Source organism: Dama dama, chromosome 19 (assembly GCF_033118175.1).
Source record: "Dama dama isolate Ldn47 chromosome 19, ASM3311817v1, whole genome shotgun sequence".
Lineage (NCBI taxonomy): Eukaryota > Metazoa > Chordata > Mammalia > Artiodactyla > Cervidae > Dama > Dama dama.
The window spans coordinates 43,966,612-43,981,752 of NC_083699.1; the positions used below are offsets into that span (position 1 = coordinate 43,966,612).

The window sequence follows — 15,141 nt, forward strand, 5'->3', positions numbered from 1 at the left end:
TGAAGAAGGTTACATTTGTGTTAGCAGTAGAACCACATGAAAGTCAATAGCATGTAGTTGGAAATTTGGATAAGGACCTCAGGTTTTAACCTATGAGTCAGAAATATAGAGGAGACAGGTGAAGTCAATAAAGATGAGCTCATCCAAGAAGAAAATACAGCAGAAAAAGGAGAAAACAAAACAAACAGACAACAACAGCAAAATAGAAATATCTCTACTAAGGACATCATTCAGCAAACAATAATATTCACTAAGATAATCCTGGTTTTATGAACTCACTGTCCACAGGTTCAAAGTTCAGCAGAAGAATAAAAACTATAAAAATCAATTTTAAGAAACTGTGTATTATGACTAATGTATCTACAGTGGAAATGGGTGCATAGAAGGAGAAGATGGAGAAATTTACCTGGGAAATAGATGTGAATGATGAATGTGGCTTGCATGAGCATAAGGAGACACAACGGAGAAGGCAATGGCAACCCAATCCAGTACTCTTGCCTGGAAAATCTCATGGACAGAGGAGCCTCGTAGGCTGCAGTCCCTGGGGTCGCTGCGAGTTGGACACAACTGAGCAGCTTCGCTTTCACTTTTCACTTTCATGCATTGGAGAAGGAAATGACAACCCACTCCAGTGTTCTTGCCTGGAGAATCCCAGGGATGGGGGAGCCTGGTGGGCTGCCATCTGTGGGGTCGCAGAGTCAGACACGACTGAAGCAACTTAGCAGCGGCAGCAAGGAGACACAAAGAAGCATTGTATAGGGACTAGTGAAATGTATATCCCTTCACTGCATTGGTGTATGGACTGAAACACTGAAATTGTGAACAAGTTATGCTCAGAACTCTTAAAACTAGACACAACAAGACCTTTGAGCATATAGCTTCCTTGCTGGGATAGCTAGCTACCCATGAAAGTGCCTGAATCAATTCAGATGAGGTCTAAACCAACTTGAGACTTAATTCAGAATGCAGACAAAATCCACTTATGAAAATCCAAAGAATTTTGTTAACGTTAAAAAATAATAAAATCTTTACTATGAAATTATAAAGCCTTTTTCTCAAACCACCTGAAAAACAGCAGTTGCAAGAACAGTTAACCAAATACTACTGTGCAGAGAGATAAAGTGATCTCTTAGAGACCTCGCAGAAATTCTAATCTAGACTGAGTGTATTTTACTCTGGGTTTATCAGACCAAACCTGGAGAGTGATGTTTGACTCCAAGCAACACTCAATAGAAGCTTATCCAGAGGCAGGTAATCAGGGTCACCAACACATCTACTATATGTCAAGCAATTTTATATACTATGAATCTTAAAAGTGACCTTGTGTTATAGACTTCAAATTCAAGAACAGGCCAAGCTTACTTTTGGTCAAATAACATGATTAATGGTTCAAAAGGTAAAACTGAATTTCCCCTATGTATACTGTAACCATACTGCATAGATAAAGAATTGGGAAAACTAAAGAAGAAAAAAGTCAAATGCCAACAATACCTATGAGAACAGATGAGATGGGTGACATACATAAATGAAACTCACAGAAATGATAAAATCTCATTTTAGGCAATCTTTTAATTATACTCTTCTAAATCTTACATTTTTACCACTAATGAGCACAACTAAATTTCACCAACTGTCCATAATATAAATGATGACTGCTAAGAGTATGTCATATTTTATATTCCATAAACATTGATTTCTTCCTTAATTGATGAAGTCTTGGTAGAAACATATTAAAAAGGTATGTCTTAAAGTCTGAGAAATCTAAAAACTTGATAATTAAGGCATGATTTCTCTCTCTACTACCAGTCTCATTCCAATGGCACTTTTCCATTGTTTAATCTAAAGCCGTCATGGAATATGATGTTTCACATTAACTTATTCAAAAATCAGTCTTCAACTTTCACTCCGTATCACATAGTTCCTTTTCCTGTCCATTTTTTTATTGTTATCTTCTCTTTGAGGTTAGTAAATAACTAAATGTCACCTACATTAGGATAAAACCTAGTTCTACCATCTTATTAAAATCTCTTCGGTGCTAAAGTCCAAACTGATGCAATAGTCTATTTTGAATGCCCAATAAAATGCTAAAAACTAAAATAATACAAAGAAAAGTTAGAAATACAGTTAATATGTGTTCGATTAAATTAGCGGATATAAGTACAAATAAACACTACAGAGGAGAGCCATTAAACAAAGTATATGTATTTTTGCTATTCCCTTAGTAAACAAATCTTCTAGAGTTTCATGCCCAACATATCATTAAGCTATTTACTTATATCTGACATCCAAATCATCTTGCAATCCAACAACCCATCCCCTGTAAGACTTAATATCAGAAATACACATCAAGAATGATAAAGCTGAAAGGGATCTCAGAAACTATCTGATACAATCCCTTTATTCTGAAAATGAGGAAACTAAGCTGAAGAGAAGGGAAAAAAACTTCCCCAAGGTCAAAAAGTCCAGTGCCATTTTTATGATACTGTTAACCTGAGACTGAATCAAAGGCCTCTTTCATTTATATCTTCTTAAGAAAAAGGCAGGGTTTCAAACCAAGCAAAAGAATAAATACAGAGGACTGCAGCATACACAGAAGACTTACTTAATGCTGCTATCAATAGCTTTAAGGGTAAGAGAAGAGGAAAGAAGAAAAGCCAATGAGGTAATAAAGAGTTGACAGAAAGAAGCTTTTTCATTAGACCAAATCAATACTGTATTCCTCCATTACTTACAGCTTCACCAGGAAAAGTGAAACCAGAGTGACTATGTTCCCTCCAGCATATTTAACACTAAAATGACTTGTTGGTCTCAACTGTAAATGTAAGGACCAGGCATGACTGAATTTGAAATCAATGGCAAATTTCTCATTAACCCAATGTTAAGAAACCAAAGCCAGTCAAAATAGAAATGGGCCTTTTTCCAAATTGGCAATGCCACCCACTTCCCCTCCATTTCTGGAGCAAAGGGATAAATTAATACAAAGCTCCTCTCTCCTTTACCATTTCCATAGAAACTCCCCCTTTATGAGTAGCTACTCTGCTGAGAAAGAGGAAAGAGGAAAAGTATATACCGAGCGAAACAAGGGTGGCAACTGGGAGTTGGGTTGGGGAGGAAGGAAAAGCATAAGTGCTAAGTATTCATCTAATAGTTACACACCAATTGACCGTAGATTAATGATATTATTGTATCACAGTATCAAACAAAATGAAATTAACATTAGCCAAAAATACTAATTTCTTTTCCTGCTCAGTATTTTCTCGTTTGTGCAGAAAGTCCCTTGAAATCTGACTAGTGCTGGTGTCATGAGCCCACCAGTCACCAACAGAATTCATTTCATTTGGATGAATTATTTCTGACCACTTACTATGGAGATAGCATTGACATAGTCTTGCTCTTTTTCTATAGGAACTCATGTTCCGATCACAGGGACAGGTACTTCCCACAGTAAAAGACAAGACAAACTGAACTGCAGATGACTATACAAGTGAAGTCTGGGGCAGGAAGTGAATCATTCTACCTGGAAGGCTCTGAGAAGATCTGGCAGAAAAGACAGGAGTTGGGCCGGGCCTGGAATAACAGGCAGAACTGCAGCAGCGCTGGGAAGCGAGGGGCTGTGTCTAGGTAAGGGAAAGGTTAGTGTGGAAGTTAACAGCATCCCTCATGGGAAAAACAACTACAAGCTATGGAACTGAAATGGACAGATGCTGTAAACGTTCCACGTATGCCAACAAGGCTGGAGTTGGCTAGAGAACTGTGAGAAGACAGGTAGAGAAAGAACCTTGATTATGCATCATATTCATGTTGATAACATATATAATCAAACAGCATGCTCTGAGCCAGGTCTTGAGCACATGTGCATTTTTAAAAGATTTTACCTAATTTTTTTAATTACATAATTATTGTTATTCTTCTTGAAATTTAGACATTACAGGATAAACTGTCCAGAAGAATACAGCAAACCTACATCTTGGAACACAGTAATACAAATCTGGCCAGAATTAACAAATCTTAATTATAGATTGCCCTACAGAAAAAGAACAGGTACTTCCTCATTATTGCCATATTCCATTCCCAAGCACAGCCATTCAATAGGTATCTGCTAACATAACTTGACTATAGACATTTAAAAACAACTACCAACATTTAAATTGCTCAAAACAAAGAACAGGTGGATAATCTTGCTACCAGCAGCAGGCAATGTCCCATTGCTATAGCTATGGTGTTGCAGTAAGGCACAGGGTTATGTTTATAGACTTTAGCTTCTATGCTTGCTCTGCCTTCTGTAGTTACATGACCTAATTTACCTCTTCAGAGGCTCACGTCCCTCCTCCATAAGGTGGGTGATTGTAATGAGTACTGACGTTTCCTAATGCAAACTCAATAACACTTTGAGTCATATACCCCAGTACGTGGATCTCCCAAGGCTGATGTCACAGTTACCCATCCTCAAGTGCAGACGTGTAATAGCATGAGACAAAAGCTTCAGACTGAATGTGATTACTTAGCATGATAAAAAGAACAGGCAGAACTGTGCTGTGCTTTAGGTAAAAGTAACAGGTGCCAAGGATCTCCCATCTTCAGGTTCCCAACCAAGATGGTGGTCCCATTAGCAGAACCATGCATGCGTGAAGTCACTTCAGTCATGTTTGACTCTTTGCAACCCACCAGGCTCCTCTATCCATGGGATTAGGCAAGAATACTGGACTAGGTTGCCATTCCCTCCTCCAGGGGATCTTCCCCACCCATGGATCAAACCCAAGTCTTCAATGTCTCCTGCATTGGCAGGTGGGATCTTTACCACTAGCACCACCTGAGAAGCCCAGGAGAACCATGAGTGGAATCCAAACTGAAGAAGCCATGTGGTAAGCTGGAAATGTAGCCCAGTAAAAACCTCAAAAAATGAATTACATGGAAGCACTCAGAAATGCATGAATTCAAAGTGCTTTTCCCCCTTAATGCCTTTTCTCACAACCTGTAGGTGGAGAGAGAGGAGTAAGCAGACCTCTCAGGATACCAGAGCTTCAAGATGCTACCAGCTACTTCCCCGAGCAAAAGTTACAGAGAAGATCCCTGGTGCCTACGAGGAGAAAAGAGGGTCAGTAAGGAGGCAAACAGGAACCCTCTCCACCATTCTGAAAGGAAAGTAAATTTCCAATCTTTCATAGCAATATCCCATAAGAAGGCTACAGAGGAAACAAAGGCTTCTACCAACATGACTTCCTTTCTAGAATTCTCAGCTTCTGAACCATCACCTCATTTGCCACTTATGCTTCACTTCATGGCTACATTATGGTTGCAAAAATCCACTGCAGTCCTCCCTGAATTAATAAAGCATGACAATAGCACAAATTTAACTCTCTGCATCATGAGAAACTTGGGTTTCCCTGGAGTTTGACACATCAGTCTTTTCATCATTTTGTAATTATTTTTTTCATCATTTTTTAAATTAATTACAAACACTGACCATTCTTATTTTCTGTCCTCTTTAGGTGATTTTGGGTGGCTCTCCTATCTTAAAGTCTTCTCCCCAACATAAGATTACATATGGTATGGGTAACATATGGACAGCTCAGCTAGAGCTATTTATCTAAAAACAGAATCTGGCACTTCCCCGGTGGTCCAGTAATTAAGAATCCACCACACAATGCTGGGGACACAGGTTCGATTCCTGATCTGGGAAGATCCCACTCACCCCAGGCAACTAAGCCCAGGCATCACAACTACTGAGCACGCACCCCTAGAGCTTGTGCTCCAGAAGAGAAGCCCCACACACCCCAACCAGAGACCAGCCTGCACTCATTGCCACTAGAGAAAGCCCACGTGCAGCAACAAAGATCCAATGCAGCCAAAAATAAATAAAATAAAAACTTAAAAATAAATAATTTTTTGAAAAATCTGACATTTCTTCTACCCAGATAATTTGACTATGGATCCCTACTTCAGGTACTTATTTAAATTTTGGCCCCATTCTTAATTATTGAGGAGTATTATCTGATTCTGGGGCACTGTAAAGGTGATCTGGGTCATCTTTTGAATTCCCAAAACTAAAATAAAACATTCAAGTCACCAGTAACAATTAAAAAAAATACATCTTCTAGAAATTTTTGTTTTTTTCTTTCAATAATAATTTATAGGAGCTCACAGATTTTCTTTCCTGAATCTCATTCACACTTTGTTTTAATCCCCCTTTTTACCTTAGGTTTTAAAAATGTCTGAAACACTGCAGTATACTGGATTTAATTCCCAATTTTGTAAGGCCTAAATTGGAGTCAAAAGAAATTAAGACTGATATTTTAGATAAAGAGATGTTTAATAGCACATTTTAGGTAATTAAACCATGGGATATAGTTAGGAACATTCTAAACAGCACACTAGGAAAATGGTTTTTTATATTTGCTATGTATGTAGGAAGCAGGGAACAGATGAGTATTTCATGTCCCAGTCATGAGTGTTCCTCCTGGGAGGAGAGTAGCTATTCAATAACTTGTCAAACTAAAAAGCCCTTAAATATCCTTTAATATGGTACCATCATTTTTCAAAGAAAGACACTGAGGCTCATTTCCAGTGCTAGCAGAGTAGAAAGGAAAGTGAACTAGGAAAAACAAACCTGACTTCAAATGCAGACTCTACTTCTTACTAGTCTTATGGATTTGAGAAGCCCCAGGCTTACTGTATCTCAGCATCTCTGTGTGAGAACTGGAGATACTAACTTCAGTATCCCTCTTGCTCTGAGGCTGGCCATAAACATAAGGTTCCATGAGTCCTCATTTATTTAACAGAGATCAAAGAATTGCAGTAACGCAGGCAAGATGCTAGTGCTGAGAATTTAGTGATGAACAGGGCCCAGGTCCTGTCCTCGGGAACACACGTGCTGGTGAGGAAGATGAGGCACACAGACACATAATGTGGCTCAGGTTTTGGAAGCCATTAAACACAACAACAAGCAAAAGGCAAGGATCATCATTGGAATTAAAATCTGTGTGCAGTGTCTAGACAGCATAAATGTATTCTAAAGGTTCTTTATTGTTGTGTAGTCGCTAAGTCATGTCTTTCCCCTGTGACCCCATGGACTATAGCCTGCCAGGCTCCTCTGTCTATGGGTTTCCCAAGTAAGAATACTAGAGTGAGTTTTCCTTCTCCAGGAGATCTTCCTGATCCAGGGATCGAACTAGCCTCTCCTGCGTCTCCTGCATTGGCAGGCAAATTCTTTACCAGTGAGTCACTAGGGAAACACTAATGAATAAAATAATTATTTTTTGTTTCAGGATCATAAGGTATGAAGTGATGGGACTTGAACAGGTTCACCAACCTGTTCACCAACCAAGCTGCACATTAGAATCTTCTAGGAGGTTAGAAACAAAGAAACAAGAAAAACTGATGACTAATGTCTGGGGCCCAGAGTAGATACAAGAAATCAGATTTTCTGGTTGTGTGGCATTAGCACATTATAAAAGCTCACAGGTGACTTGACTCTGCAAAAGCTCACAGGTGACTTGATTCTGCACCTGAGCTGAGAATCACTGGCCTGTATAATCTCTAAGCTCTAGCGTTTTGTGATCTGACTACAGATTCTATTCATCCCATGTCATTCTCTTCCAGGAAACTAGATTTGGTCTTAGACCTTAGAGTTTCTCTAATGACCTCTGAAAAGTCATTAAGAAAAGACTGTACACAAACTCCAGCGGAGAGGCATTAACAGAAGTATGATTAGAAGCAGGGAGACTGGGGGTATATAAGCACCACTATAAGTACTAGTCAAATGACTAACAAGAGTTGGACAAATAAGGAAAACTTTACAAAGTTTATCTTGTCACAGTCACTTGATTATGCAAAGACCACTGAATCTAACCCAGGCTCATGTATAAAGTCCACCTAGATTCCACACGTATAAAAGTCATATTCAGAATACATTCAGGACTGAACTATGTCAAGTGTCTTTAACACACAATACTTTGTTTCAATTTTAAAGGACTAAGAAAGAAACTATTTAGATTTCTGACTTTTCTTAATATTCTTCTCTGGTTCACTCCCTTGGTCAGGAAGATCCCCTGGAGTAGGAAATGGCAACCCACTCCAGTATTTCTTGCCTGGAAAATTCCATGGGCAGAGGAGCCTGGGGGGGCTACAGTTCATTGGCTCACAAAGAGTCGGACACAACTGAGCACACACATTCAGTGTTTTCTCTGCCTAAAACATATTTGCTTATAGGATTACTCTTACAAGGTAATAGCTATAGATCAACGGAGGAAAATAAGTTCCCTAAAGAGTTCAAGAATAAAGTAGATAGCCTTACACAGAAGGGGTATTCAGGATCTTCACTATATTGTAAAACTACTAAACAATAAATAATACTATCACCCAATTTTCCACCTTAGCATTCTGCAGTGCTTTGTAACTGGGGAAGGATATGCATCTGACACGTACCAACCCTGCTTCTCCCCTAGTTTTCCTGCATCTTAGCACCACTCACTACTGAATTGTTTAGCCAGAAATCAGTCATTCAGACATCTTACATGCTTTTGACTCATATCTATCTATTACCAGGCTCAGCTGATTCTACCTCCATCTACTCTTCATATCCATGACCACTGCCATGATGTTTTCTGTCAACATTATCTATACCTTAAGACTGGTGGTTCTCCAACTTTCTGGTTTCAGGATGCTTTTACACTTCTAAAAATTGTTGAGTATCTCAAAGAGCTTGTTTCTGTGGCCTATATCTTTCAATAGTTACTGTGTTTAGAAATTATGACAAAATGTTTCAAACATTCATTAAAAACAAGCCCATCATATATTAAACAAACAGGTGTTTTAATGAAACATAACAGTTTTCCAAAACAAAAATGAGTGAAAAATAATTTATATGTTTTCAAATTTCTGTTATGTCTGCCTTAACAGAAATCAGCTGGATTCTCAAACCTGCTTCCTCATTTAATCTCTTGTAGATGTTGTGGCTTAAGCATATAAAGATAACCTGGCCTTACACAGACATGTAGTTTTAAAGAAAAGAAATTTTAATAGCCTTTTTTGGATGATAGTGGACATATCATATAACCTCTGGAAAATCACACTGGACACTTAAGACAATGAGTGAAAAAAGATGAATAATTAGTATTAGGAAATATCATTATGAACCTAGTTTTAACCTTGTGGACCCACTAAAAGGTCCCCAAGGAGCTTCCAGGGCCTGTGTACCACACTTTGAGAACTACTGTCCCAAACTGCTTCCCTTGCCGCCTTATGATTCCTTAACTTCCCCTCTGGCTCCCCTATAATCCACCCTCCTCTCCAAACCCAGAGTGTCCATTTAAATATACAGACCAGATTATATCACCCCCTACTTCTGACTCTCTTTGGATTCTAGATTAAAATCTCTCTGCAAGATTCCAAGGCCCAGCACAACACTGCCCTGACAAGCTTTCCAATGTCACCTGGACCACTTGCTCCCATCAATCCAGCTATACTTCTTCTAAAGCACCGAATACCTCCTCACCTCAATCTCTTGCAAGCTGCACTCTTCTGCCTTGAACATCTTCCACCCTTCTCTGCCTGCCTCATCCTTCAGAATTCAGCTTAAATGATTCTTCCTCAGAGAAATCTTTCCTAGCCAAATGCTAGAGACAGTACTTTCATTTTACAAATCGGCACACTGAGGCTCAAAGATGTTAAGAAATTTGCCTAATGTTCTCACAAATAGTATCTCCAGAATTTGGATTCCGATCCCACACCAACATCCATGTACTTAATCACTCTGCTACCCAGTCAACACTCACTGTAAAAAAAATTAAAATTAAAATTAAAAAAAAGATTTTAAACACTAAATCCTACAGGGCTCTCTTGCCTTTGTTATTAACCTCTTTGCATTTGAAAACATCTGAAGCAATGGTTTATGTTTACAGTGAAGAGAGTCTTCCCCTCCGGACCTGAGTCTCCCAGTGAGTCCTTAGGGGCCCCAGGCGGCAGCCTTTAACATCTCCTAGGCTCCCACAAGCAGAGAGGAACATCCCAGCCAGGAGCCTGGGAAGTGCACATGACAAGATAGCCACAGGACCGCTTCTTCAGTACCTGGAGGCCTTCCCCAGCCTCCCCGCTTTACTCCTCCTCTTCACAAGAGATGCTCCCGGGGGCTCTAGATATACCCAGAGCAAAGCAACATGACGCTCCATAATTCCTTCAACTCTTTATCTGATTCCCCCAACTGGAGTGTCCCAGCTTTGAATCTCACTGAATTCTTCAGATTCTGCCTCCTTAGCTCAAGGTGGTGGGAGATAAAGACAGAGGATCTGCAGGGTGGGGGCTGGAGGTCCTGGAGCAGTTTAGCCACTCTCTGACTCCATGAACCTGAACAAGTCTGTCTACTACTTTGAAGCTTAGTTTTATTTCAAAGACGGTATCATGCCAGTAGACTGCTATGAAGAATTAAAGGAGCAGAAGTTGTAAAGAAATTCTGTAAATCCTGAAGTTATATCATCAAGGAAGGTATTATTATATATGGTTAACTTATAGATATTTTGCATTCTAAGGCTCCTCCCTCTCACGGATGCTTAGAAAGTGACCTTGGAATCAAAGCCCGTTAGATGTGCTTCATTTCTCTTTGGATAACAAGTAAAGTCATGTAGCCTGATAGTAGGCCATCAGATAGAATTCAAAATGTCGTACGTTAACTTGGTCTCCTATGTCTAAATAGGCTATTTATGAGAGTTCTCACAAAAATCTATAATATTTCAGATGAAAGTCATAGTGAATACAACATTATGACAAAGTACTCAAAAAAAGAGATGAGAAAAAAGTAATCACTATTAACAAATCTCCCAAACTAAATCAATACAGTAATATCTATACAAAAATATGCTCTCAACAAGAATAAAAGCTATGTAGTTTTTTATTAGTAAGTCCAGTACTTTCCTTAAACTACACTTGTAAGAGACAAAGCTTTAGTTTCTAAAGATCCTCCAAAATATTCCTACTGCTTCCTCAAATACAGACTGCCTCATTTCCTACAAATTGTTTTTCTAACTCTGTTCAATATCAACTTCATTAAAACTATAAAGACTTAATCCTGAGTTATGGCTTGATGAGATCTCTGTGGGATGAAAGAAATCAAGAAATCACAGTACCTACTATTTTAAAATGTTCTTACAATGGAAACATAATTTTGAGAATGCACTGCTGTAGAGAAAAGAAGATTACAACACACACATACACAAAATATCATTTTAAACCCTAGGGTGGGTTTCTAAAAAGGAAAGCTTGTTTTTTTCAAACAAGCATCAAGCCAAATATCATTTAATTAGGCTGATTTTGTAGTTCAGACATGAGTCATACTTTTAAAAGAGAAAATACAATAAAACTACTTGCTATAAATGTAAAGTATCACTTGTCATGTGAATGTATTCTTGATCTATATATTGACCAGAATGATTACAATTTATAAAAATGTAATTTATATTCTTTAAGTCACATGATCAAGCATTTCCCCCATTTTTGTCAGTTTTCTTCTTGAAGTTTTTATTTTATGATGTTTCCTTTGTCACTGTCAAAGGATATGTTTGATAGTAAAATACTGAATGAGTATGCTATTAAATAGTATACATCCACCAAAACAAGTTGGAAAAATACTAAAATATTTTGATTAACCATAATTTTTATAACAGAAACAAGGACTCAGAAACAAGTAGAAACAAGAACTGAGAAAAATAAGACAAATGAAAATCAACAAAATTTAGTAAAATTATAATCACTTCTTTGATTTATTTTATCCAGTCATTATAAACATACTACATCATTCTTTAAAACAAAAGTAATATAAAATCCAAAACTTAAGCTATGAAAGCTATCTAATGTTTTTCGGGTGAGGAATTTTATTGATTACTGATTTTTTTAATGCCCCAGTTTAAGGGAAAGAATTAAATTACAGAAAAATAATAAAAACACTGATTAAAATACATAGATTTAAGCTTATCTAATTACTCTGTGCTTTACAGAGAGACTTTCATTTGAAAACTCAAAGAGTGATACTAATGACCTCCAAGGTTCCTGGCCACTCCAACATTTACAGATTCTATAAACACTTCTCCCTTCCTGATGGGGAATGCTATCTATTACATGCAGCAACTCTTGAGTGAAAAACAGAAATAATTCTAGAGTTAATCATTTGTTCAGGTGTTTCTATTCAAGAGTAAAACAAATGCCGGAATTGAGTAAGCCATGTAATTCACATGGCAAATTAAGCGGTATCAACATTCAAGCAAATATCCGAGCAGCTCATACAGGTATTTCACATATAAATAATAACTCAAGTAATAAGGACTGTAAGAATGTTCTTTTCTTATGTTCTAAAGGCTTTTCTATGGTTCAGTGACCTAAGCCAATGTGCCAGTTCTAGGTCTCCAACATTTCACTTCCAAAGACCTAGTGTCCACACAGTACTATGGGACTAAGGATTCCTGCGCTATCTGTATGTCTTCACTGTGGGATTTACTTCTATATGCACAGTGCCGTAGGATGGTCATTTTAGAACCCCAATTGCTTGACTTAGCTTATGTCTCCTTCTGCCAGCTATTTCCTCTATAAGACCACATAATTGTTCTAATTACAAAATAATAATAACAATCCTTAATGGGAAAAATAATAATCTATAAAATTATTCACATTCTTTGATAGAGGACATGCAGTACATCACACTACTTTTTTGTGTGTTGTGTTGTGAAATACACAGGCAAGAAAAATCAACTGGATCAAGTTCTAGCCCCAATCTTACCACAATCTAAACTGGGCAATCTTGTATAAAACACCAACTTGTTCTGACTCAAAGGTTTCTTATCTAAGGCTGCATTTTGCTACAAAGTCCCAGGGTAAGCCACCACTGTGCTCCAGGGATGGCATTCACAATGCATCCGAGGCACCCTATGGTCCTGGAGCTCTGTGATGGGAGAGCTGGCCCTGCCAGTTCTCATGTTTTCATAATGCAATATCATGATTTTAAAATCTGCGACCTTCACCGTGTAATTTCAGTATCCCCTCTGCATTTATGCGGTTTCACCATCGTATGTACTGGAACCTGGTGAGCTAATGCAAGGATTAAAAGACTCTCAGTATGTCAGCCCTGAAATCAGAAATACAACTGTGGCCTTTCCCATCCAATACCTAACTTAGTTCACTGTCTCAGGCTCTCTCCCCTGGCAAGTCTGGCCCATGAAACTTGTGTCTCAGTGACACAAATTCAGAGTGGAAATTATCATGACGAGTTATTCCATTTCACCACTTTACCATTTGTGACTCAGTTTGTATTTCACAGGAAATGGCTGGCAGGCCATTTAGTGAGTTTAAAGGATAAATCAAATATTAAGTGAACATAACATCAAAGAGCTTATAAAATAGATTTGCTCAAATAGTTTTTTCCTTTTGGTGTTTAGCAACTTCCTCCCAATCCAGCTAAAGAATTCTCTCTGGAGAATTGAGAAGTGGAAGGTGCCATCTCTCTATAAATAGGCTCATCTCAAGCTATGTGAATCATGGTCACTGACAGCAAATCAACAGATTAGTTATTTGGCTTTGTTAGCAATGGTAACAGATACTATTATCTTCCCCAAAAGTTTTGTTGCACCCTATGCTCACAATTCTTCTAAGCTAAGCTTCATAACAAACTCAAGTCCACAGTGGACAGATACAAGCATGTTGCCCTTGTACTCAGCATCTCTTAACAGGTCCTGTCATCTCTTTGTCAGATTATTACTGTGACACTTTAGCTAAAGGAATCCACCAGTCATGATCCTCTTTGCCAAAATGTACACTAAGTAGATGAAAAAGAGGAAAAGATTAAATGAGCAATGAAAAAACAATAAACTCAGCAATTTCCTCAAAGTCTCTATTTTCTAATGAGATGCCAAGGAAAAGGCCACAGGAAGCAGTTTCCTTAATTAAGCCATGCGAATCACTGGTCTCCAAGTCAACTTCAACAAAGATCAGGTAAGTTTATATTATCCATTCACAAAAACAATCCACCTAACATTTAGATTACCCTTGTTCGTTAATAAGCAGGCTGACTAGAATCTATTCACGAAAATTGGAGTGCAAGAACATAGTTCAGAGACTGAAATATCAAAGTCACATGGAATTCAGAGCCTTGAAGCTCTTTGTAGACCACATAAGCCCTGAGAGAAGATGGCCCCCAAATGATGCTTGCACGACAATATGAAGAATTTCATTTTCCCCTAATATGAGTTATTTACTGTGCAGAGATAAGTCTAGTATTTTGCACATATCTTCCCTTTATACAATAAACAGGCCATACTAATGATATAAAATAAGAGACTTTAGTAGCTTTTGCCTTAAGATCGTAACTTAAGATCCTGAAATTTACTATTTCATCAACATCACGGGATAAGAAAAAGAGCCCACTATGGAATGAATAATGTCATGAAAACTCAACGGAAAAATGAGATGGAGCAACTTCTTTACAAGGCTTAATCCAAATTTCTAAACTAATTCTGAGCCCCACTTGTCCAGACTTTTCAAGTGTTTTCTTTACCCAATGACCCCAGCCCATATGCTTCATTCCTGAAACCCAAGAGAACATAACAATCAGAGTTGCGGAGATGCGAACCTAAACTAGTCAACTGTTCACTGAGCAAGCTTTCCTTCTAGACTGTGTTTGCTTTCAGTTGTCCACAGCAAGGGTTAATCATCTGCAGATTGCAAATGACCCTGTGGGCCACACCCAGGGAAGCACAGACCTTGGAAATTCTGCTTTCTTTCTCTCAAGATAGCCTGGCTTAAATTGGGGATAATCACTCTGAAATTTTGAGGTATCCAATTTCCCTTTGTAAATAGAGATACAGCAAAGACTAACCATTTGAGTTTAAAGCCAAAGAAAAGAATTATCTTCAGAAAGGCCAGGCTAAGATCTCTGATAAGTCTAAAGTTTCCTTTATACTCACTGAGACCAAACTGCAGATACTATGTTGTTCCGTAAATGTCCCAAAAGTGTGAGTGTGCAAAGATGGGAGTAACAAGACAGAAAAGTTAATGAGCAGAGCCATTGGGAACAAGGAGAGAAGCAGTTGGAAGAGAATAAGAAAAGGAGGTCTGGGTGAAAAGAAGTGAAAGGGCATGGGTGAAAACAGGCAAGTGAGAAATCGA

The 15,141-nt window shown here is 38.2% G+C and overlaps 1 protein-coding gene across 4 annotated transcripts in view; it reads right to left on the bottom strand.

Annotated features, from left to right (window-relative positions):
- The window catches only part of FGF12 (fibroblast growth factor 12), a 412,502-nt gene that overhangs the window by 274,151 nt on the left and 123,210 nt on the right, over window positions 1-15,141 (bottom strand). The gene's annotated exons all lie outside the window — the stretch shown is intronic.